General features: G+C 40.2%; 1 protein-coding gene across 1 annotated transcript in view; it reads left to right on the top strand.

Moving 5' to 3' along the window:
• Positions 1 to 1,591: 1,591 nt before the first annotated feature.
• Positions 1,592 to 27,216, top strand: part of LOC115261461 (protein eva-1) — a 553,839-nt gene continuing 528,214 nt past the window's right edge. The window contains exon 1 of the mRNA XM_029863136.2: positions 1,592 to 2,656. The gene's annotated coding sequence lies outside the window, so the exon portion shown is untranslated. The remainder of the gene's footprint in view (positions 2,657 to 27,216) is intronic.

The following is a 27,216-nucleotide window of genomic DNA, read 5'->3' as shown; positions in this document are numbered from 1 at the left end:
GTTTTTAGTCTTCTAAAAAAGTTGAAAATAATATTTTTTGTGAACAATAGCGGAGAAGCATAGAGGTTATATATAAGCTTGTCAATGACAAGGAGAGAGGGGGTAAACATCAAGGTTTTCCTGTCCACGTGATTTATGGACGGTCCGTTATCCACTTTCAAGCTGTGGCACATGCACGAGGTTATTTTTCGCAATTCCCAGTTCCGAAAAGGCTTTCCGCCCACAAACAGGACATCAATCACCGAATGCAATCGCCAATCCGTCAGTCAGCTGAGAATGGGCGTAAGATTCATCTGGCAGCATAACCTCGCGATTCATTCACAACATCCCTACACACTGACACTGTAGGACTAATGTACACATCGTCTGTGCAACTATAACACTAGATCAATTCGACAGATTGTTTTTTTCCGTAACACATTTTTTCCAATTTTTTTCAGATTTCTGTCAAAACTCACGTCTTGATCAACATTTGGGTTGTTTTATAAAATTTTTATGAAATGTGCGAATCATTAATTATTGTCTATTTTCGGCGTGTTGTCACAACATTTTTCTCAGTGAATGTGAATTTTGGCTTTTTACAATTTCGGCCATAAAAATAGATGAGCCGCTGTCAAAATTAAGAAAAAGACAAAACAAAATAATTTCTGCGAAAAAGTTCTTCATACGATGAGTACATTTCTTTAACAGTGGACTAACGGCCGTTATCAGGATCGCTACTTCAGTACGCATGTCCACATCAGAATGAACAGCACTCGTGTCTCCCGCTCTCCCGCTCAAGTAGAGAACGTTTTCCCAACCAAGTGCCAATGTTTTGTTCGGTGTTGTGTGAAGGAATTTCCCTGCTGTTGTCTGGCGGTAAGAGAAAAGCAGCTGAAAAGCCGTGAGATATTCATAGGGTCAAGTGGGGTAAAATGCCATTTTTCAAACTTTCATCGTTTTCAATGATAATTAGCCTCATTTGTTAGGCTTCCAAAGTGGTAACAGCAACTAGACAATATTTGCTCGATACCTCAGCAAAAATATTCACAAAACTATTGCATTTTCATCGATTTTCAGCGATTTCAAAAACTGATTCGTAAAACGGAAGTGGTGCAAAACGACCATCTGCCATGGGGTAAGATGCCACTTCATGAAAACATTCAAAAATTACGTCCATCAGTTTTCGGGCATTTCCAACTCATTTTCCCCCCTCTGTCCCGCTTTTTTCGTATACTCAACAAATGGAGTGTTACCCCCCTCCCCGCAAAACGATAATCGTAATATTTGAATGACCCCTAACATGGAAAGCTTAGACATCAACAACCATGCGTCTCCATGCGTGCCTCAATCTCGTTGGAAACACTTGGCTGGTAATAAAATCACCAGAAAACCTTAATTGTAAGCACGACAAACCGGAAGTTGCCCATTTTCATTGGGAAATCAAAGGATTTTTCGTGGGTTTGGTGGCCTAGCTTCTAGAAGAATGTTTGATGCAAACATATCTTGACAACATTTACCTATAGCAATGATCAAGTCCCATCCAGCAATGATTTTATGAGTTGGGCCATTTTACCCCATCTTGGCATTTTGGGCTTTGTTCCCCTACATTACGAGAGGATGCACCATGCTTCGTGCCGAACGCAGGGGGATCCCCGTGTCGTTTGCCGTGATTTCGAATTCTGGGTCGTTTTGTTGTCAGTCGATGGAAAGTGCTTCCACGGTGCACACGGTTGTCATCCCACGGTTTTAGGAGGATTATCGCCGGAACCGATCGGTTGGCTTTTCTATGCTGTGTTTGGATTAGTTGGTGTCTTGTGCCCTCTATTTTCGGATTGTCGAGCGCGCGCGCGTTTGTTGTGGAATAGAGACAGCGCGGGGTCGAAATAATCTCGTACGCAAGATTAAGCATTACGGTTGCAAAGTGCGCGCGTGAGGAATTTAGAGTTTGCCGGCGGGGATGGCGCGGTGTGAGTGACGAAAGTGTCTCTAAAAATAAATTAAAACCGCGAAAGCAGACCAAAGTCGTCGGGCGAAAGGCAAAAAGAGACAAGTGCAAGGAGGACCCAGTTGCCGCGGTTCAACGACTATCTTGTGTCTCGAAATACATCAACTGAAGGAGCTGAAACGCGTGACGTCGTCTTCGTTGCGTTACCGCTGGTTGAGCTATTGGCGGGCGTCGGTGTTGTTCTTTTTGCCTAGCAGATCGTGGCCCGCGAGTTTTGTTTGTTGAGTATTCGGGGGGCAGAGAGCAGTGCAGAATAACAATAACAGTTTTCCTCTTGGGTGGATATAACAACATCCATAAAGGCGACATAATTGAATGACGAAAATTGGATTACGTTACTGAAGGAGGATCTTCGGATCGGATGGGATATAAAATCTCATTTAGGAATAACGTTTGTGCGGAAGCGTCTTGGCCGGCGATGTATGGATGGTGAATAGTGAAGTCGATAAACGTACGTACATCTCAGCCTAAACCGGCTTAGATTGGCTGACAGTGTGGTGATGCTATCAAAATACCGTATATATTCGGGGCTATTGTGCGATTAGATCCCGCCTGGATACTGGATGGAGGTGTGGGCATGTAATTAAAGTGATATTCGGAGCATCTGTATGCGGAACAACGTATGGCGGAGCAGTTGTCAACAGTTGGCGCTTAGTGCTGGTGCTAGAAGTATGTATCATGTGAAAAATGAGGCAAATTTGTGAGCTTAATGAAAAAAAAGCAGTCCTCGTGTCTTCCTTTCACTTTGTGTTTTCGGGGAGCTCTCTCATCTAGTGCCCGTGGTGTTCTCCTCTTACTACTGGAGCGGTGTGATGGTTTCGAAATGTAATTAAAGGAGCTTTTTTATCTTCTTCTCCGTCGACGGTGCAAAGGGGAAAGCAGCAGCGTTGAGCGTAAAATTTGTGTGTCTTTGCATAAGGAAAATAATGACGCTGATGACGATGATAATGATGATGAGAAGCTGGCTTTGGCAGGAAAGGATTACGCTGCAAGAGGCAAAAAGTGTTGTCATGATAGATGGCTCTTTAATTCTCCGTGTCGGCTGATACTTTAATAGGATCTGTACGTGAGCTTGACTGAACCCGCAAGAGCGTTGAAAATTTAACATTCTGGTAACGCAGAGGACGAAGTGATATAGCTTTTTCGTAGAATTGGTAATTAATTTATTGGGACCAGCTTCCGTCGCACAGAATTATTGTATCTTCTATTATACTAATTTATGAATTGGCGTTACACAAATGAGCAGGTATGTGTAATTAGTTTATTAAATTATAATGATATTCTCTATTATACGTGCAGGGGATATCGGACACAATCGATTTAATACAATGTCCTTTAAATATACCGTTTTTCATAACCTTTACTCTTTGCAATTTTGCAACTTAAATCGAATTGAGTTTTTTTGTTATTGCATTATTATCGTATTATTTGCCATCAAACAATAGGAAAACTATGAACCTAAATAATTGCATTTATTATTTGTTGCTTCCCTTTTATGTGTTAGCATTCATTAGACTAAGGCCACTCGTGGGCTTCATACTACACATGCACTTCTTTTAATTTCGTTATCCACCCATTTTCGCACCGGTCGTTCGTTTCTTTGTGAGTAAAATAATGATGGGTCGCTTTTGCACACCGGTGGTCTCTATTCTATCCGTATCATCTTTTTTTTTTTGCCTTTTGTAAATCATTGCAATATTTTGTGTATTTCTGTGGTGTTATTGCAAATCTTATTCAGTATAATAATCTGTGCTCATATTTTGAAAGGAGAGGGATAAGACTGAAAACTGTTAGTTAAAATTGAACACAAAAAAATAATTCCCTTGGAGATTTGTACCAATTTTGATACGTTTAAATGTATCATTTTCTCAAGAATGTGTGAATGTTCAAGCAATCTATTTTTTTTAATTATATGTTTGTTGCTGTACGGCTTGTAGGTTGGATTTTAATCTAAAATAATGTTCATCTCTTCGATCTCCATATTGCCTTTCACGCAAGAAATTTATCTGAATTTAAGATTTTAAGCATCTTTTTATAATTAGGTTTATTGAATAATTACATCGTTTGTATTTTCCTTATAATATTCTAGACACGTATGTAAAACACATTTATAACGTAGTTGTTGCATCTTCGCGTAGAACAACACTCTTGAACACTCATAGTGGAAGCTGTCTTCCAACAGTCTGCGATAAGTTTGATGCAACCTTTTAAAACGTTAATAAAAACGTGTGTTTAACATTAGCTAATTCTATACTCAGTCGCAATCTTTTAGTTACAAACCACCAGACGGAAATATTAAGTAGACTGCGTATTTGCCAAAGTATATATGAGCCGCTCTCCTTTTTGGCACTTCATACAACAATTGTTGCATTTTAACATCAAACATCTTGCTTTTTCTGTTATGAGGAATCGTACGATATGGCAGTCCTGCACTTGTGGTGGCTGTAAATCACATGACGTCACACCACATATTTTAATTGATGAAACTTGGTAGCTCGACCATATTTTTTTTTTTGAATTTTTATCGGTATGATTTGAGCTTTTTTTTTTTTTGAAAAAAATAACTGTGGTGTTTCTGTGATTTATGAATTGTCATGTCAAAGCTTCTTTAAAAAATCGTAACTACTTTTATCTTATCTCGTACAGACGCAGCCAGTACGAGCAATCGTGTTACTTTTCTTGTCAATATTGATGCTTGATATGCTGCAAGATGTGACACATGTATCATAGTTGCCAGGTCTACTGCGTTGTATTTACCGTAGAGATGATTCTTCGAAATATTTGGAATACAGAATATTTTTCTTTAGGCTAGGTACTTCTTGGATCTACAGGGGAAGAAGGACTTATTGTACCAAGCGATCCAGATTACACGTTGTTGAATATGAATATGTTTGAAATATATGAAAATGTGTATAACAGAGCTATGAATAATTGTGTAATATTGGAAACATTTCCCCAATTGTTTCGTTGTTTTATAGATCTATTGTCGATCCTCCTATTATTTATGATAGGTGTTTCGGGGTCTTCGCAGATTTTTTTTTCTGTTTTGCCTTATTGTTTCTACAAGGGTGAAGTTACCCCTTTCACGCATTTTCTTCCTAATGTCTCGTATATTAAATTTCTGTAGAACCTCAGGATCCTCAGGTGACTTAAGTAGCTTGGTTGGTTAAGCTACCCACTGACAACCATCATTTTCAAAAAACAGCAATCAAACCAAAACTCCTTTGCCTTTTTCACAATATACACGACAAACGATGCTAGGGGATCTCAGTCCGGAAAGTGAAGAAAAACAAACCTTGTGGTCACTTAGGTACACAGAAAAAAATATGTAATTAAAATTCAGCGAGAAATCATGCACATAAAGGGAATGCCAGAGTTAGTGTACATTCACATGACATATAATGCAAAAATACATTACCATCGTGTAAATTTCCGCCAACCATCGCGTAAACCATCATGGACTCTAATCGGTTACGTGATTATTGGCGGAAATTCACATGATTGTAACGTAATTTTACATGACATCTCATGTAAATGTGCATTAACTCTAGCATTCCCTTTATGTGCATGATTTCTCGCTGAATTTTACATGAATATTTTTTTCTGTGTACACAAATTACGTCACGCTTTTAGGGGAAAAGGGGGGAAGTTGTTTTGCACAACGTGACGACCCGTACAAAAATGTGTGAAGCCCCATACTGCCGTTATACGCATAATTGTCCCATATGGATTCCCATATAACATGGGACAATCGGGCGTAGAATGGCAGCATACAAAAGGTGTGACAAAAGGAGGAATCCGCGACGGATGACAATAATTTTGGCACTTGTCCGAACGAATTTCGCGAGTTATTTATTTGGACATTTTCGGATTCACAGCTATCACATACAAATGAATCAGCTTGCTAAATATTCGCCATGTGATAGCTGAGTCGGTAGTGGCCAGTCAATGCTTTGACCAAAATGATGCAAAAATGCTTTGACAGATTTGTAAGATGCTTCGCCATCCCTGAGATGGCTCATTGCAATACAATTTTGTTTGATGGCCACTAGCGTGCGCAGCTTTTCTTTGTTCTCGTCCATTCTCTTTGATAAATAAACACAATGAAGAGCAAGGGCTCCCTCGTTCATCTTTCTCTTTCTCGTGTTTGTTAACGAGAGTGAGTGAGAAAAAAGGAAAAGCTGCACACGCTAGAGTTGATGACATGACTCCAAGCAACACGATGAAATTGAATATAATTATGTTATGTTCAAAAAGCATTAAGCATTGAAGGGTAACCGCAATCCTTTTGTTGTATTTTTTACAATGCGTTAAAAAAAACTCGCGTATTCTACACAAATCCACGTGGTGCTGGAAGGAACCCCTAAAATAAATTCTGAAGAAATCTCTTGAGGGATTGCTAGAGGAAATCTTAGAAAAAAAATCTTAAATAAACCTTGGAGGAATTCATGGTGAAATCCCTGAAGCAATTCCTGGAAAAATCTTTAGAGAGAAACCGGGAGGAAACCTGAAGGAACTTCTGAAAAAAAAAACGGAGTGTCATTCCTGGAGGAATTTCTGGACCAATTCTTGGATAAGACCCAGCAGGAATTCCTGGAGAAATTCCAGGATGAATTATTGGAGTAATTTCTGGAAGAATATCTGAAAAATTCCTGAAGAAATCTCCAGAGGAATTCTGGGAGAAATTCCTTAAGAAATTTCTGAAAAAAAAATCGAGAAGTTCCAGGGGGATTTTTCGGAAAAATACTTGAAGGAAATTCTGTAGGATTTCCTGGAGCAATCTCTGGGAATATACCTGGAGAAATTCTCGGAAAAACTCCTGGAGGTATTCCTGAGGCAATTTCTGGAGGAATATCAGGCGGAATTGCTGGAGAAATAACTGAACAATCTCTGAAGAAATCCTTAAAGAATTTCCTGGCTGAATTTCCTGCTGACATAATTTCTGAACGATGTCCAGGAGCAATTCTTGTAGAAATGCCTGGGGTAAATCCATGAGAAATTCCTGAAGGAGTTCCTACAGAAATTCCTGGGTAAAATCCTGGAAGAATGCCTGGAGGAATTCTTAGAGGTATTCCTGTGGGAATTGTTATAGGAATCCCTGTAGGAATTCCTGAAGGAATCTCTAGAAAAATTCTTGAAAAAAATATACTGAATGGTATTTCTGGCGTAATCTCTAGAGAAATTCTGAGAGGTTTTTTGTTTCTATTTCAATTATTTTTCTATTTCTGAAAAAAAAACCTTGAGAAATATCTGGAGGAATTTCTAGAGGATTCTTGGAGGAATTCCTGGAGACATCCTCGAATGAATTTCTGAAGAAATCCCTCTGGGAATCCCTGAAGAAATTTGTGGTGAAATCCCTGGAGGAATCTCTAAAGCAATACCTGGAAGAATCCCAAAAAAATCCTGAAGGTATTCCTGGAGAATTTCCTGGAAGAATTTCTTAAGAAATCTCCAGAGGATTCTCTGGAAGAATTCTTAAAGGAATTTCTGCAGGATTTTTTGGAGGAATCTTCAAAGGATTCCTTGGAGGAATCTTCAAAGGATTCCCTGGAGGAATCCCTGCGAAAATCCTTGTAGAAATTCGTGGAGAAATCCCTGGACGAATCATTGAAGGAATTCCTGAAGGAATTCTCTAGAGAAATTCCTGTAAAAATCCTGAAGGTATTTTTGGAGAATTGCGTGGAAGAATTTCTGACGAAATTCCTAGAGGATTTCCAGGAGAAATACCTGGAGAAATTTCCGACATGATTTCTGAAGGACGTTCAGAAGCAATTCCTGGAGAAATTCCTGGATAAAATCCTGGAGGAATGGCTGGAGGAATTCCTGGAGGTACTCCTGTGCTATAGGAATTCGTTAAGATATTCCTGGAGGCATCTCTATAGGAATTCTTGAAACAATTACTGGAGGAATTACTGGATGAAACTCTAGGAGAAATTCCTGAAAGAAATCCATTGACAAATTCCTGAAGGAATTTCAAGAGGAATTTTTGGAGGAATTACTAGAGAAATCCTCCAAAGAATTTCAAAATGAATCCCTGTGGGAATCTTTGGAGAAATTCGTGGAGAAATCCCTGGAAAAATTCCTGAAGAAGTTCATGGAGGAATTTTTAGAGAAATTTCTGGTAGAAGGTATTCCTAGAGAAAATCCTGGAGAAGTTTCTTGGAAAAATTACTGGATGAATTGCTGACAGAATTTATGAAGGAATTTCCAGATTAATTCCTGGTGAAATTCCTGGAGGAATCCCTGAAGACATTCCTGGGGTAATTTCTGGAGGAATTCCTCGAGGAATCCGTGGAAATTTTGGAGAAATGCTTGCATGAATTCCTGGAGGAATCGCAGGAAGAATTCCTGAATCAATCCCAGGAGAAACTCCTGGGGAATTCCTGAAGGAATTCCTAGAGGAGCATTTCCTGAAGAAATATCTGGAAGAATTACTGGAGGAATCTCTAGGAGAATTCCTGGAGAAAACTTCATAAGTCCAAGAATCCGAGGAGGAATTCTTGGCAGAATTACTGGATTCATTAATTAAATAATGCCTAGGAAAATTGCTGGTGGAATCCTTAGAGGAATCCCTGAAGTAATTCCTTCAGAAATATTTGGAGGAATTCCTGTAGGAGTCTCTGGAAAATATATTGGAGGAATCCCTTGAAGAATTCCTGGATATATTTCTGGTGGTATATCCCTGAAGCAACTTCTGACGGAATCTGGAGGAAGTCCTGAAGGAATGCATGGAGGAATCCCTGAAAGAATTCCTGTAGGAATTCTTAGAAGGATAACTGGAGGATATCCTAAGGTAATCTCTAGAGGAATTCCGCGAGTAATTTCTGGCGGAATTTTTGGAGGAAGCTCTGGAGGATTTTTTAGAGAAATCCCTGCAGGAATTCTCAGAGGGATTCCTGGAGGAATTCCTACAGAAATTTCTAGAGGAATCTACCAAGGAATTCGTAGTAATAATTCTTGAAGAAATCTCAGGTAGAATTATTGGTGAAATTCTTAAGGAATCCTTGGAAGAGTTCGTGGAGGAATGCCTGTAGCAGTTCCTGAAGAAATTCCTGAAGGAATTCCTGAAGAAACTCCAGAAGGAATCCCGGTAGCAATTTCAATTTCTTGAAGGAATCCTAAGAAAAGTTCCATAGGGAATCTTTAGAGGAATTTTTAAAGTATGTTGTTCCAGAAAGAATCACAGACGTAATTGCCGAGTAAAGTCCTGGAGGAATTCTTGGAGGATATCCTAAAGGAATGCCTGTAGAGATTCCCTGGAGAAACTCCTAGAGGAATCTCTAGAAGAATTCCTGGAGGAATCTCTAGAGGCATTTCTGTAGGAATCCCTGGAGGAATTTTCAGAAGAACCCCGGCAGCAATTTCCAGATGAATTCCTTGAATGATTCCTGGAGGAATCCTTGAAGAAATTCGTGGAGGGCTACCTTGAAGAATTCCTGGAGGAATATTAGGAACATATCCTGAAAAAATCGCAGATGGAATTCTTGGAGAAGAGTTTGTGGAGGAACTTCTTGAGAAATCCCTGTAGCAGTTCCTGAAGAAACCCCAGGAAGAATCCAAGAGGCATTCTTAAGGGAATCCCTAAATAGTCCCTGGTCTAGTTTTTGGAGGAGTTCCTGAAAGATTTCCAAGAGGAATTCCTGAAGGAATTTTAATAAGTTCCTGGGGGAATCCTTGAGGGATTTTTAAAATTCTCGGGTGAATCCTTGGAGGAATTCTTGGAGGAAAACCTTAAGGATTTCCTTAAGAAATCCCACAGGGAATTCCATAGTAAATCCCAGAAAAGCTTTCATAACAAGTTCCTGAAAGAATGCCGGTGGAAATACCTAGAAAAAAATATATTAAGGAATCCATGTCTGCAATAAATTTTGGACGAATTATTGTTGGAATCTTTGGATGGACTCCCAAAAGAATGTTGTGTACAATGTTTTAAGGAATTCCTAGATTTATTTTTAGATTATCTCTTGATCAATTTTCTGAAAGGGTTTCTAGTAGATATTCTTACTGAAATACTTCAAATTACTCTAGATTGATTTATTAGAGCAATCTCTAGTGGAATTGTTTGATAAATTATTGGAAAAATCCTGAGAAATCTCTGAAGGAACACTTGCAGAAATACATAAAATGATCTCTGTTGATATTCCTTTGGGGATCCCTGGAGAAAATCTTGGAGGAATCCTCGAAAAAAGCACTGGAGGAACCTCTATAGATATCGCAGGAGAAATTTCCTTAGGAATATCTGGTGAAACCTCGAGAGGAATTCTTGAAAAAATCTCTGGAGCAATCCATGATCCATGAAAAAGTCCTGGAGGATTTCATTGATGCATCCTTGAAGAAGTATCTGTAAAAAATTCTGAAGAAATCGTGGGAGGAATTCATGCAGAATTTCTTTGAACAAACCCGGAAACAATCACTATCGGAACCCTGCAAGATGCCAAAGGAAGAATTCACGAAGATATTCCCGAAGAAGTCCCTTGTGGAATTCCTGAAAGAATTCCTGGAGAAGTTCCTGAAGAAATACCTGAAAGAATTTCTGAAGGTGTTCTTGAAAGAATTCATAACGAAATCTCAGGTATTTTATTCTCAGCATGACGTTTATTTGAATTGAATACTAGTAACAATTCGTGAATTATGTGCTACTACACTTTATAGCAGCGTATGGTCTTAAAAAGTCCTTCTTTTTCCTTACCAGAACCGGATCCGGCATCTGGAAAATTTGGCATATTGATCTTGTATATCATGAATAAACATCACAAAATTTAACCATTCAACCAAGCGTGTTATTTGGTAGAATTCTGCATATTTTTAGGCGTTTTTGGTATTTGGGTTAGTTTCGTTATTGTCTAACGCCTAAATATATGCACAGCGCGTTCTAATGCACATAACACCCCAAGTTTTCCATACAAACTTCGGTTTCGAACTGTGAAGGCCCGGTTCAATATTTTTCAACAATTCTTTCACTATGACAATTTTAGGGTCCCAAACCCCTATTCTCATCCTGTAACAAAATTTAGTGTTGAACGGTGTAGTCTTTGAGTTGCTTCGAATAAAAAAAAACTGACGGCCAGGGGGGAGGGGGGGGGGGCACGGCCATCCTGCCCCCTTCTGTCTACGCCCATGGTCATTTGATGCTCCTGTGCAAGCTACCTCATCAGCCATTTCATTTCCAGCGATGGAAGAATGGCCAGGTACCCATACAAGTTGCTGAATTCAGCTCCTCAATTTGAGCTCGACAAGTGATAGCTAATTTTGACCTAGAGTTGGCCGAAGCAAATGCTTCAACAGCCTGGTTATCTTAACAAAAGTATAATACTTTGCCCATTACGTGTTGGTGGAGAGCTGATTGCACTCCGCAAAAATTTCGGCCTTGAAAACGGCGCAGTGTCTACCTAGTGAGTAAGACTGATGTTGCCTTAGCTCACGAGAAGGGCCAGCAGCACTAGCTGAAGAGAGATATCAGTGTTACATACGATACCATCTAAAATACTTCTCTCCAGATATCTTCCCGGGAAGGGAATTTCGTGGAAAATGTCCTATATGAAATATCACAAGCAACTGTAAGATCACTTTGAGCAAGTACAACTTTATCCCAATCCACCAAACAACGAGGTGTGTGTTGATCTGCGGTTCAAAGGAGTTTCCTCTAGTAAACCGAGTACGAGTCCTTTGTGGATGGCCTCATTTTGAGCTTTTGAGCGAATGCTTTCTCGATGTCGGTAAACAACCTTGTGTAAAAGAGTTACAGTGGACTTACCAGATTGGTAGGCATGTTGGTTCACATGAAGAGGCACGTTGGCCAGATGAACATCACGGATGTGATGATCCACAATGCGTTCTAAGCATTTCAGAAGAAAAGAGGTCAAACTGATAGGTCTGAAATTCTTTGCTTCTTCATACGACGCACGACCCACTTTCGGAATGAACTTCACAGTAATATCCCGCCAAGATTTGGGAATGTAGCAAAACTGTAAGCAAGTATTTTTTTCAAAACATGTTTAAAATAATCAAATCCCTTTTGAAGCAAAATAGGAAAAATCCCATCTGCCCCAGGAAATTTGAAAGGATCGATTCTATAGTTACAATACTCCGAGCCGAAGCCAGGGAATCATAACTACAAGAAAAGACATCAGGTTCATCCGAAGATGTAATATCGACACATCCAGGGAAGTGTCATAAGCATTCCAGAACTTCCTCATCAGATGAAATCAGATCGCCATTTGGCAAACTAAGTTCATTCAGTCGGAAATCCCTATGATTTCGCAAGGATTTTATTTAACCGACTGACTTCATTCAAACTGGAAACATTTATACAAAGGTTTTTTTCCAGCCGGATCGTTCAGCAGACCGGAGAGCTTTCCTGTAGGCCTTGTGAGCCGACCTGAAAGCCTCCGAACCAGCCGAACGTCTACATTGTTTCCTGAGTTTCGCCAGATCAGAGTTCCACCAAGGGAATCCTCTTGTGATTTTCACAGACCGTAGAGGGCATGCTTCTTCAAAAGCTTCCATGATGAAGGTCGTTGTAGTATCAACGGCATCATCTAAATCACTTGGAGTGTCAAGGGATGGTGAGTATCCATGAAATTTGACCGCAACCAAATCAGTAAAAAAATATCCCAGTTTGTTGATTCCAGAAACGCAATGTTTGCGAAGTAACATTTGAATATTCAAACAAAAAGCGATGGTCAGATAAAGATTCTTCATCTGACACATGCTAAATGGTCAGCTCGTGACCAATTCTACTAGAGCAAAGCGTTATATCTAACACTTCCTCTCTAGCAGATACCATGAAGGTTGGGTTGTTGCCTTTGTTAAGTAATGCAAGATCTGTACTACTTAAGTACCGTAATCCGGGGTCAAATTGATCACTTTAAAACAACTTTTGCGGATAACATTAGTGGAATTCCAAATATTGCCAAAAGAATTTCTGTAAAATCAGTACCCAGTGGATCTCCATGGAACCACGTGACAGAATTTTGTTCAACAAATTTAAACTTTAAGTTAAACAAACTCCAAATATCAAAAAATTGGAAATGCCACTTTGGGGCGAAATTGATCAGTATACAATTAAGCATCGGTTGGAAAGGAAAATTTCCTTGTCCGCTTAATTTTGCCCTTCTAAAACCGAATAACGCGTTTAAAATCTTACAACTAGTGAATTTATTACATTAAATGCAAAATTAAATTTTGAAATTTGCCCTTAAACGCCTACAGGTAGGCAATTTAATTTGAAATAAGTTATTTCTGTCACAATAAATGACTATTTCAACATAAATTGAACTTTTTTATAACTATTTCATGTTCTTATTAGCTACATAACTTTCCAACCAAGACTCCACAAAAATGTTAAAACAGAGAATTTACGGGAAGTCCTATTAGCAAACGATTGTTTAGTAGTCACGATTTCACCTAAATGAGTAATACATTGCAAATGCCTAAAAAATAAGGCAAAACTAACTTTTTTCTAAAAAAATAATATTCTACACTCTTCTCTAGACATCTAAGAACCAGATAACGTAAAAAGTTTAAGATCATTACGACGCTTAAGAGTTCCTAGTAAGGAATTACAATGTAGTTCCCGAATGATCAATTTCACCCCGCTGATCAATTTGACCCCGGTTTACGGTACTCCATCAAACTGGAGCCTCTCGAATTAATGTCTGAGCTACCTCAGATGATATGGAAACCATTAGCATCGCTGCCAACGATTAGCGGAAGCCTTTCGCCAGAAGTGCAGTATGTGATGACTGGTTTGAAAGCATCCGTAGGGGATGGTTCATCATGCGGTGTAAAACAGAACAATTGACGTATTTCCTGCTGAGATTTCCAATAGATACATCGATTGTGATAGCACAAACATCTCTAGTGGTTAGATCAGAGATGAGTGTAGCAATGATTGCGTTGTTGACAAGCACACATGTTCGAGGCATGGCACGCGAGTTTACCATTTCATTTTTACTCAAAGAAGCAAACACTGGATTCACGAATGCCTTCCACACAAACTGTAAATTATATTCAAGCTGTCACGAAGTTTAAAAAAAAACAGTGAAGTAACTTTGAAGAGAGGCTTTTGCAAATAACCATTCTTCACGTGTTGTGGGGCGCTTTGCTGAATATTAATTACATTATTTTCCATAATGCAACAAATTACATAAATAACGCACGATTTAGCCTTTTACTTCTTTCAAACTCAGGTTGATTATATGTAACCAACCAAAACCACTCTGCGGGTAGTGCATTCATTATTCCTTGAGTACATTAGTCAAGACTGAGCAATTCACCATCTCGTCCAGAGGAGCAGACAACTCTTCCCGGTCCGGGTGCGGTAGTGGTTCAGTTGGTTTGGCGGTACAATCCCGCAACTAACATCACATGCATGCACAACACAACACACACACCTGACATCGAGCATAGCCAGCGCAACGAGGAGCAGCGTGTATGCTTTCTGTGGTTGTGGATGGACGTTTGTCTCTGGAGCTGTGTGCTGGCTGTTGATACTGGCTGGTGCTGCTGCGGTTGTTCATGCAGCAAGCCAAAGTGAAAAACTCGACAGAAGAAATAATTTATTCAAATGTAATCTAACTTTCATCAGGCTCCTGCCACCAACGAACGATTGTGACCCATTCTCCGGGGACCTTGCGATCTTGCTCGGGAGATAGCGCACTGACTGTGCACTATAATACTACCCACGCTTGTTTGCAACGTCACGGATTACACGGTGCTTGCTTGCTTGCTCAGGACATACGCTTTCCCGCAGGTACCTAGTGACAAAAAAATCATAATAAACATTAGAACACATTATGAGCGGCGCCGGAGCCCGTAGGATGATGGTCTGGAATTAACATGTTGAGCTTCGAGGAACGGCCGAAGGAGACGACAATGAGCGTAAAGCAAAGTTATTACGACTGCTTTTAACAAGATTACTTTCATGCTACACATGTTGTCTCTACTTATCACTCTGATTAAAGCCCCAAAGGATTTGCTTGTTCTTGAACTTCAACGCTTTTAACTAAGGTATGTTCCACCCAGGCTTGATAATACTCCTCAGAATCAATAGAGCTTAGCAACATGTTCTAGAGTGGTATGTTGTTTCTGCCGCGTCACGATGGAGCGAGCGATTCCCGAATAATGAGGTTATAAAAACCGAGCAAGGAAGAGGTAAACGAAAAAAAAAAGATGATAACTTCGGGTAGAGGAGTGTGTTTTGACGAGCTTAGAGAGTCTTTTTGAATGGGAGTGGAACTCGCGAGTGCTTTTGAGAGCAATGATGAGTGTTGGACGAACTCCTCGCTGCACGACAAGCACGCGCTCGCAGCTGTTGAGACTTTGCGTTACGATTTCTGAGTTTTATTTTCACTCCTCAGAAAATCGCCGATATCGCCTCCTCATTTCATGTCGAGGGAGTTTCTGTCAAGCGTGGTTCCATATGATTTACCCATCACGCTCTCAGTGCTCCATGCCTTCTTGTGCCAGCCGGATGGTTAGTGAACATCGCTGCAAGGGTTGTTGTCCCCACAACCATCCACATATCGTAAATCATTGTATGAGCAAAATCGTATATTTTTACAAATTTAATCAGAATTGTATAATTATATGTATATTTTTTGACAATGATTGAGTAAAATTGCATTTCATGTCGGTTTTGTTTCACATAGTCGCCTCAGATCATAAAAGGTGCTAAATATAATCGGCAGAATCGCACAAAATCGGAAAGAATCAAGGAAAGAATCGTAAAAAAACATACATTCATAGTGTCAAGCTGCAAGTTCGCTAGCATCGTATATGCAATTTCTTTGAATCGTGGAAATCGTCGTTTCACATCGTGAATGAATCTGCTAAATCGAGCCTGCTATCTGAAGGTTTGATCAAAATCGGTGAAATCGTATACAACTATAACAATGTTGTATATTGATCGTTTGCGTCATACTTGCGTCGTATACGAATCGATCAAAATCGGAGAAATCGTATATTCATTTTTACAGTCGCATATGAAACTTCACTTTTAGCAGTAGAATCTTAATCTCTGAAATCGTAAATGATTTTGTTTACATCTTTGTGTGATGGAGGATAGGAAAATGTAGGTTTTAATACTATTTGTATACTCAAGACGACATTTGTAGATTTTAACAGTGATGTGTAATCCAAGCCTCTTCCACGTCATCACTATTGATGTCACTCAATGCGTAACCACAATGCTCCCACCACAAGTCTTACACCGTATCATGCTAATTTTAATTTGTTTCAGTCGATTCGCGACCGCATTCTTGCAACACTGTATCCTGTAATAACTGCCAGCGACGTCCATATGTCTCACAATGGTCCAGATTTGAAAATACCTGGCAAAAACTCCCAAGTCGTAGTAGTCTGCAAGTTTTTGCCTTAATGAATGTATTGGAACAATATTTAGCTCTCAAATTGATATTTAGGGCATTTTCGTTATTCTTCTCCTTCTTCTTTATGGATCGACGTTCGCATTGGAACTTGGTCTGCCTCTCTTCAACCTAGTGTTCTTTGAGCACTTCCACACTCATTAATTGAAAGGCTTTCTTTGCCTGTCATTGCATGAATTTGTACATTGTGTTGCAAGTACAATGGTACACTATACCAAGAGAGTCGAGAAAGTTTTCCTGACCGGAACGGGAATCGAACCCGCCGTCTCCGGATTGGCGATCCTTAGCCTTAACCACTAGGGGCATCTGTCCTATAAATAGGACGCTGGGCGGATATGGGTTAATCAATTCTGCATACTTGAACGGGCATTTGAACAAAATATCCCCGTGGGGAGCAACGGGGAGCGATTTGTAGGACACTTTGAAGTCGAAGTGTAAGTCTTTCTCATACTAATGACATATAATATCAATTATGAATCCAGAAGTGTTTTTTTTATCTCTTGCACCATTGCAGATGTCTGATATACACTAGAACTTACGAAAACCTGTTGGAAGCAATTTAATTCCATTTATTAACTTATTTTTGTAATGATTGAACTAATCTGTGTTCTTCATCAAAAATTCAGTAATTTTTCGAACAGCAGCAAGGGAGTGCTGTAATAAGGTATTAAATAAATATTTCCAAATTCTTTATAAGCTAGCCAATGCCTCTGAAACTAAAGATGATAATCAATGTACTGGAACTCATTAAAGACATGTTCGAAAATTGAGTTTCTGCCAGCTTTTCTCGAAATTGGACCTCTGTGCGGCTAGGCAGTGAACGTCCTTACGTCCTGAGCCAGCTCACCAGTGTTTTCTCAGAGTCGACAATGTTCCTGCTCGAGTTGACTCATAATCTGCATGGACTTGCGGACAAGGGGCAACGAACCCACGGACGAGCATGCAGACCTTTCACTTGTTTTGTTTATTGGAACGTACAAAATATGTTCATGTTAGTTTTATTTTAGATGTTCATGTTTCAATTATTTCATTTCAACGGGGTAGGTTGGTGTTAGAGTTAGTAGCTGTGCTCGTTGGACGTTCTGGAGCAGTCGTTCAAACGCTCGGGGTGGCAAAACCTGCCAATTGACTCACCGGCCTTTTGGCCGGGGGGCTGTCAGGTGGCCGGATAGGAAAAGTTGGGCTAGCTGAACGTGATGAATCTTGTCGTCTCTGATTCGCAAGGCTCTTGGGCGCCTAGCGGGAACATCACGGGGACGTCAGGTGACCAAGGATGGGAACACTCACTTGCTGTTTCCTAAGCTATGAAGGTGACTCTCCACGAGGTGAATGTAAATTACACTCACCTCGTGGAGAGCTGCTTTCATAGCTCTGTCACGACTTTGGCATGCGTGTGCGACGGCAGACAATTAAACATTCCATAATAAATACAAAATTTCCCATAAATAATTCAAAAAATCCCAGTGAAGAAACAGGGGTGTAAGCAGTAATAAATAACAAAAGTTCCATAAACAAATAAGAAAATGCATAAATAAATAAAAAAAAATCCATAAATAATTGATTTTTGGGCAATTAAAAACGTCAAAAATGCAATGAATAAATCAACTGTTGCAATAAAAAAAGCCATTTTTCCCACCAAATAACTTCGAATTTTCCATAAATAAATCCGATTTTCCCATAATAAATTAGAAAATTCACAATAAAAAAATATCGAAAAAGCAATAAAAAAATACGAAAAAAATGCAATAAAAAATGACGAAATTACCCATGAAAAAACAAATGCAGGAAAGTATGAGACAGTGAAATGCTGAATCGCACTTATATATGACTGAAACGACTGATAAGTTTGCGTAACTATGATTGTAATTTGCCGAGCAATTGCTTGCTGTCCGAACTCGCTATCGCTCGTCGGACCTAAAAAAGGGATAACATCTATGTTTGCATTATACCGGGCAAATTCTTGGATCTGTGGTTTGCCTAGAACTGAATCGATGCAGTTGCGGTGCATCGGATATCGGAAACTTCGGCGGCCTTCTGCCGCCTCAGTTCCTCAATCCTCTATGCGGCCTCGCCGCATGTTCTATATAATTTTTTTGGCTCAAAATGCATCTACGTTTATTGCTCGTTTTTTGACATTTATTGATAATTTATTTTTTTATTTATTGCACTTTTTGAATTATTAATTGCTTTTTAGATATTTTTTTATTGTGAATTTTCTAATTTTTTATGGAAAAATCGAATTTATTTATGGAAAATTCGAAGTTTTCTGGTGGGAAAATTGGCTTTTTTTATTGCAACAGTTGAATTATTCATTGCATTTTTGACATTTTGAATTGCCCAAAAATCAATTATTTATGGAAACTTTTGATTTATTTATGCATTATTTTATTTGTTTATGGAAATTTTGTTATTTATTACTGCTCACAGCCCTGTTTCTTCACTGTGACTTTTCGAATTATTTATGAAGAATGATCACTTTCTTATGAGTTGTTTATATTTTAGCCGTGTGCGACCCCTACTCTATTCTGCAAACTTTTAGACTACAAGGCAAAAGTCGTCCAAACATCATTCCTTGATATCACGCTTCTGAGCTGAGAAACAGCAAATGAGTGTCACTCTTTGAAAGTGAGTGTTCCCATCCCTGCGAGTGGCTTTGGACTCCACTTGCACTTGCTGTGTCGGTCGGAATTCCTCCTCCTGACCTACCTGAGCTTTTTGGTCTTTTATGATGATATTGACGTCGTGAATTGGGCAGTGGTCGCACTCGTGTTCGAGCTTTGTGTAGAATGCGCCCTTATAATCATCAGCGTTTCCGAAGTTGAAGCTGTGTACGTTAGTCATGATGAACTTAAAGCATTGGCCTTGATCTTCAACCTGCACATTCATTCGTCAATCGGTCACAAACCGATCACACGCCTCTGTATATCCGATGCCAAACCCACGGTCTTTCTGAAGATCGACGAGTGTGCGGGTGCTTCCAATGAGGTTGAGGGATCGGCAATTCCATGTACCTAGCTTTCAATCGCAAGTCTTTATTGTTCGCATGGGTTGTTGCTCGCAGGGTCACAAACCAACCCCCTACTTTTCGAAGGATTATGGTGCACAATTGAGCTAGGACGTCGATCAGTTACTTCCTCCTGGAGAGCAAAAGCTCTGGTTTGCAGAGGGAACCCTCCTTTCTTTCTGTCAGTCAACGACTAAAGCAGTCTTGTGCATTATCACCATCATAACACAAAAAAGCCGCAACATCAACATTGCCCTTCTTCCTCCATCAACGCTACAGCCGACCGTCTCTATGTTGCTAACGAACACATTCGAGACGAACGCATTGACACGGTGGCTGCCGCCGCAACGCTCTTTCTCTATGCACAATTCCTGAGCAGCCGAACGCTTGTTTACCGTCGTTTCGACGCAGAGCTTGGGTGACTCTCATCTGAAAGGGCCAGGATGAAAGTCAATTTGTTAAGTAGTATTGCATGGCGTTGCAAACACCAACATAGCTCGCCCTATGAATAGAATGCAAGGCGTAGAACAAAAACTCGCTTCGGTGTTTCATCGTGTGGTTCGAAAACAAGAGACGATCGCTGCTGCTGGATGTGGTTGACCCTGCATTGAACGAGGGTAGGCTTGAGTGACTTTTGCGTGAATCGATTATGTTTTGATGGACTGCGTTTGTCATATGAAGTGATGGTTAAAGCGAGTGTCGTTCGACATTAACCATCCTGAAACTGCAAAACCCAGGACTAAAGTTCCAACCGGCGTTGGTTTCCCGCCTTTCCCAGAACTCTCTCGGAGTTTTTTGCAGGTACCATGAGGAGATCTCAAAGGGATCTGAATTACGCAATTACATTTAGTTACATATCTTTGCACTTGGTAATTTTATTACCATTTTCGATATTTTGTTGTTTATTTGAGCTAAAATTATTTAATTATTTTTAGCCAGCGATTCAACCACAAAGCTACTTGTTCTCATAGACCTATATTTCTCCCGAAACTACCAGTGGTTACAAAGTGAAATTGTGGTACTGTCATTTATGTGATGTGATGCTTGCAAATTTCACTGCTAGTTGCATGAAAATCATTACATTTTAAATAATCAAACAAAATCCATTCCTTGTATTATATAAAAGACGAACCATTCCGACCGTGTACCGAAAAAAAAGCGATTACTACCGCTAATTCATTTGAAGTATCTCTTATTTGCTCTTCTGTGCTGAATTATTCAGATAAGTGGATTGGATCTCTTATGGCAAAGTTCCGCAAATTCTATACGTACCAAAACTGCAACATAGAAAATCTTTCATCTGCCTCTGACCTTCCTGGAAAATGCCATCCGCGCTGCTGCTGGGGCTTGATGGTATTAATCCGATGTAATGGTAAGGCACCGCCGGCCGGCCGGCCGCCGCACCACCAAATCCGTGCTGCCCGAGCTTAAGCTGGATATGGATTCTTTCATCATCTACTGCTTCTGTGTCTGTCGCTGGATGGTAGCAACAGTAGATAGCAATGCCATCAAGATTATGTAATTAGGCAAACCGTATTGCGTGACTGACTAAACCCAGTGCCACCACACCGCACCGCAGCTCTCTCGCTCGGTTAATAAGATTCGTGGCTGCGAAAAGTTTCACGGTCTCCCGTCGAAATCGAGTTTTGTGCAGTGCGAACGGGTTCGCTAATTTGATTAAATTTTCAAGAGGATCTGATAGAGAAATATTTGCGGTTGCGGAAAAATGTAGGTTCCGACTACAATGTTAGCAGTTCAAAAGAGCGTCAGAAAATTTGAAGAAGAGCTTTATTCATCAATACAGTTGTAAGTTGCTAATTTTATTTCCAGTTTCTGTTGTAGACAATTAATTGTCTTGTAAGAGCAAGTTTTGGATTGACATTGTTTTTGTCAAGACGTAGATAAAAGATAGAGAACAAGAGGTAGAAGATATAAAATATGCAAGGCTTCAATACGTTGACTACGTAATCAGTGATCACACTTTGTTTCCACAGGATTGAAAATATCCTTAGTCCTGGAGGCACCTACATGTCATTTTCCAGTTTTACGTTCATCATTTGCTTCTATTTGTATATTATTAACACGTCATTCCCATTCCACAAAGTAAAAGTTAACGTCTGGTCGTGCCCATATGAAGTAGATCATCAATATTAACTACTCTCCTCAATTAGCCCAGATAGCTGTGGTTCAACCAAATATTGGCCTATTGTGTGGTGGAAGAATGGCGAATGAGAACAATACTGTCTAAATTAGGCATCTTCAAATGATGTGCTTAACCCTCTTATACCCATTTTTTTTATTTTGATCTAAATATCATTTTTCGTCGTCTAAAATCGATTTAAGATGATTCTTTTTAATTCTCGATTTTGTGAATTTCAGTTTTTGATTTTTCTAATTTTTGTTTTTGAACATTCCAACACTTTTATATTTTTCCTGGAAGCCCATTTGGAGAACGGATTTTTTGAGATGAAAACATTTTGAGATTTTATGATTATTGTTGAAATATTATTATTTTAAATTTTTTTCAGAGAAAATTTTATTTTCCGTGTAATTTTAAGGAAAATAATTTTAGAGTGTATTCGATTCACTTTAACTCTTAAACAAGTATAGAATGATTAGGCAAAAATTTAAAATATGTTAATTGTAGCGATTCAATACAAAATAAACAATGACTTCCAGAAGGTGACTGAAACATCAATTTTTCAATGATTTTTAAAAAATGTAAATACGCTTTAAAATACACCAAAAACCATTTTGAGATATACAGAACAGTCCTAAATATCAGCCAAAAATATAATAAAAATGGTTTTCCACGAAACAAAAATTACAAAAATGCTCAAACCGTCGGGTTTGGGTATTAGAGGGTTAATGGAGATGTTTGGAGCGTTCTAATCAACTCCCATGGCAGCTCTTGAAGTTTTTTTTTTAAATTGCCGCATCACAAATTCATTTTATTTATTCGGTACAACTTTTTATACAGATAATTCTGAGTGAAAAAAATTGTATATTACATATTTCGGTACGCTGCTGCTTCTCTCCAACCTCGGGAACATTATACTTAGTCTTGGTCAGCCCACATAGTCCACTGTGCTCAACGTCTTCTTGCACCTTCCCAATCTCTTACGATCTTACACAATCATGGCAAGGTTCCTATTCGACATCCTTGCCCACTTTAATCTTCCGACTTTGGCCACCTTCTAGATCCTGGATTCGCTTTAAAGCGCAGCGAACTCGTTGTTCATCATAGAGTCGACACGGCTTTAGGTCATTTCTCCGAATTCCATTACTCCGAATGATCAATTTCCCCGAATAACCCATTACCATGAATGCTGTATTACCCCGAAAGATTTATCCACAAGCCTACCTGGAGACCCGCTCTGGGTAATTAACGGTGCACCGAGTATAGCTCAACACATTTTCAAACAACGACTTTTTTCTTTGAGCATGTGTTTGTCTTCCTGGCCTTACTACTAAGGAACTAGGGTGCCTGTACTAATTACGGCACTACCTAAGGAAAACTATTTGTACACATATAACGAGAAGATCAACGAATGTCATCAATATGTTTAAAGATACCTCAGTTTCCATACTTGACAGGAAAAATAAAGAAACGGACCCAAAAAACTACTTTTATTATATATTACAGCGTGTGCCAATGATAGTAACCCTGTACCAGTTATGGATACATTTTTTTTTACCTTAGGTTCCTTTTCGCACTATTTGCATGCATTCCTTATGGGCTAAGCCATAACTGGTACACTATGGCGAAAAAGAGTGCAAGGAAGCCGAAATTTTAAGGAAAAACATTTATTTCTACCATAATTTGAGCAAAATATGGAGTTTAAATAAGTGCAACCATCTTTTGTGAAAGTGATCTGTTGTTCACAATTTTTTCTTGTTGATTTACATTGTAAAACGGTGAAAATCAACTATTGCGAATAATTGGTACTATAGCCATAATTGGAACACTTACCCTATATGGCAATGGCATTCAAACTTCTGATGATCATCAAATTTGTATCCTTCTTTCAAAAAAAGGCTACTCTTTCTAGTTATTAATTTAAGAAATTTGTTGGCGTCGCAACTGTTCATAATTTTATCAGAGATTTTTCCTTCTTTTAATTATAGGCTGTGCTTTCAAGTTATAATGTTTAATGGAAGAGTTACATGTTCATTTCTCATTCGGGGTAATGGAATTCGGGGAAGTGGAATTCGAGGAAATGTCATAGAGTCGTAATTTTTATATATCTAAATTCAACCACCCACAGCTCAGAGTAGTGTGCGGTAGTTCGGCAGCAGCAAAGTTTCGCGCGCTCGCTTTGCTAGATTTTTGCGATATTTTTTTCCTCTTCCCTCTGCGGGGCTCCGACGACGGGACGCCAAGCAGTCAGTAGTGTGCGGTAGTTCGGCAGCAGCAAAGTTTCGCGCGCTCGCTTTGCTAGATTTTTGCGATATTTTTTTCCTCTTCCCTCTGCGGGGCTCCGACGAGTGAGTTTTTGGTGGCAAAGTGTACAGGCCGCGTTTTCATTCGGTCGTCGTCGTCGTCTATTTGACTGCTCATCTTCGTACGGGGCGATTTAGTGAGTTTTTGGTGGCAAAGTGTACAGGCCGCGTTTTCATTCGGTCGTCGTCGTCGTCTATTTGACTGCTCATCTTCGTACGAGGTGATTTAGTGAGTTTTTGGTGGCAAAGTGTACAGGCCGCGTTTTCATTCGGATCGTCCGCGTGCACGTCGTCGTCGTCTATTTGACTGCTCATCTTCGTACGGGGCGATTTATGATTCGATAAATGCAACAAACAACATTTTTTGCGATTTTAGTCAACAGACATTGAAATGTTCGTCACGTCAAGTGTCGGCCCAAGTTCCAAAGCCACGTTGGTTCAAATCACTTTATTTTCTCTTTCGTTAATTTTCGCACTTCGAAAACTATCTGAATGGTTCGTCATCTTCGATGTCGGCATGTGTTTTGTTTTAGTCCAAATGAAAATAAGTGGTTTGATATTAGGCGCCATCCAAAAATTACGTAACGCTCTTGGGGGAGGGGGGGGTATTGTCGAGCGTTACGGTCCATACAAAAAAATTCGGTTTGTCATACAAAAAAGCGTTACGGAGGGGGGAGGGGGGGGTCGAAAAATGCCGATTTTGGCGTTACGTAATAAATGGATGCTGCCTTAATAGGGTTGCATGAATCACTCCACTTACCAAAGTGAACTCATATCATGCGCCCTTTCCCCTCCCCACTAACAAAAAGTCCTTCCCATGCCAGACGTGGAGACGCAGAGGTGATCTCGGTCTTTAGTAAGCAACGCACGTCATAATAACATTCCTTTCCTTCCTCGATGACCGTAAGGACGTGGCCGGCGCCGTTATTGACCTAATAAAGTTTGGAATTCTCGAAGATGCACATTGAGGACGGTAAGCTACTCCCAAGCTCCGTCTGTTGGTTCCTTGTGCAACTTCGATTGTTCTGGTCAATCACGGAGTAGCAACTACGAATAGTACGGTCATCTATGCTCATGCTCATGCTCATGCTAAATTCAACCACCCACAGCTCATTTTAGAAGCTAAACCTGAGAATATGGTATATGAAAAACTTGTGCAGCTAGACCAGTTCTACAAGAAAGTCACAGGAAAACAGCTCTTTTTCGAATATTAAAGATGAAAGTCACGGACTACTTTCGAAAAATGTTAAATGATATTCATGGTTTGAAGGTAGTCCGTGACACACACCTATGGCTGCTAAATAAACGCCTTGTATTCGTCTTCAGCAGGAATGAGATGATCATCGATATAAACAATCAAGTGATCAAATCACGAAGTATTGCTAATTTAGAGAAAACAATTCGTTTTACGGTAGATTAGAAAGTTACCGCAGCTGTCACACTTCTGATTTTCATCAAAGTGTCATCAATCAACCCAAGGATGTCTTGGATATGACACCAATGACCATAGTTTGTTTTTGCTTTTCAGAGCATTTTATTTGCAAGGATACTTTGATTTGGCTGCAGTAGCGCTTTGACAGCTGCGGTAGAACTCGGCGGCATCCAAAAAATCCGCAATATATTGTAAATATCCATGGTCATGCTCAAACCACGAAACATATCGTGAAAATACCGTTGGGAAGCGGTTGGTGAAGTGCTTAGTCCGAACGGGGTGGCGAGAAATTCGTCCAAACGGGGTGAACGAACGATGTAAATTTGCAGCTGCTCTTATCTACCGGTACATGAAATAGCCTCTTTTCTAGAACCAAGGTTGAAAAAACCCTCGCTTCCTGCAAGCCGTCGAGGATATCTTCGATTAACGGCACAGAGAAATGATCATGAACTAGAACCTTGTTCAACCATCGTTAATCTACGCAAAGCCTCCTAGATCCGTCTTTTTTGTGTGCTAACACAATCAGATTACACTGAGTCGCTGAGTCACTCCGCCATAGATGGTACGCAACACCTTCCGTTCGAAAACTCCAAGGGCGCGTTAGTCCTCTGCACGTAGGGTTCATGCTTCGTGCCCATAGAGGACGACCGGTCTAATCAGCGTTTTGTAGATAGTTGACTTCGTGTGACGGCGAACTGTGTTCGATCGTAGATTTCTGCGGAGTCCAAAATAAGCTCGATTTCCAGCCACAATGCGCCTCTGAAATTGTCTGCTGGTGTCGTTGTCGGCGGTAACCAGTGAGCCCAAGTACACGAATTCTTCAACTGCCTCGATTTCATCACCGTCGATATAAATTCGGGGTGACAGGCGCGGTAATTCTTGGAGCCCTTTGCCATAATGTACTTTGTCTTCGACACGTTAATGACTAATCCGATTAGCCTGGCTTCACTCTTTAGTCGAATGTACGTTTCCAGAATCGTCTCATATTTGCGGGCAAGAACATCAATATCATCAGCGAAGCCAAGCAGTTGAACGGACTTCGTGAAAATCATTCCACTCTTGTTTTTCCCGCTCTCCTTATAACACCTTCTAAGGCGATGTTGAACCGCAAGTACGAAAGACCGACGATTCGAAGGGACTCGAGAGTGTCCTTGATACTCGAACTACGCACATCACTCGATCAATCGTCGCCTTGATAAATTGTATCTGTTTATCCGGGAATCCGCATTCTTACATAATCTGCCATAGCTGTTCTCGATAGATTGTATCATACGCCTAATTGTAATCGATGAACAAGTGATGTGTGGGAACGTTGTGTTCGCGGCATTTCTGTAGCAATTTGACTCATGAATCTAGCTCCATATTGCCCCACGAACTCTCTAGCAATCGGATATATACGGCAGCATAATATTTGAGAGAGTATCTTGTAGACAGCGCTCAGTAATGTGATCGCACGATAGTTTCCGCAACCCAACCTGTCGCCCTTTTTGTGGATGGGACACACGATACCTTCCATCCACTCCTCCGGCAATACTTCCTCCTCCCAAATCTTGGTAATGCCCCTGCCCCAGTGTAGTGCTCTTACCAGTGCTTCTCCGCCGTATTTTAGAAGCTCGATTGATAGTTGATCTGGTCCAGCGGCTTTGTTGTTTTTCAACCGGCAAACTTCCCCCTCAATCTCTTGGAGATTAGGGGCTGGAAATCTGTTATCACGCCACCATTGGTGCTTGCAACGTCGCCATTGAGGTGCTCATCGTAATGCTGCCGCCACCTCTCGACCACCTCACACTCGCTCGTGAGAAGATTCCCGTGATTGTCCCGGCACAAGTCGGCTGGTGGCACAAAGCCTCTGCGCGAGCGGTTCACCTTCTCGTAGAACTTCCGTGTGTGTGCTTAACGCCGTACAGCTCTTCCATCGCTTTCAATCTCGTTCTTCCTGCTGGCGCTCCTTCCTCCACAGGGC

The sequence above is a fragment of the Aedes albopictus genome, chromosome 3, assembly GCF_035046485.1.
Source record: "Aedes albopictus strain Foshan chromosome 3, AalbF5, whole genome shotgun sequence".
NCBI lineage: Eukaryota > Metazoa > Arthropoda > Insecta > Diptera > Culicidae > Aedes > Aedes albopictus.
The sequence above is the reverse complement of the archived record's forward strand: the minus strand, read 5'-3'. Positions and strand labels throughout refer to the sequence as shown.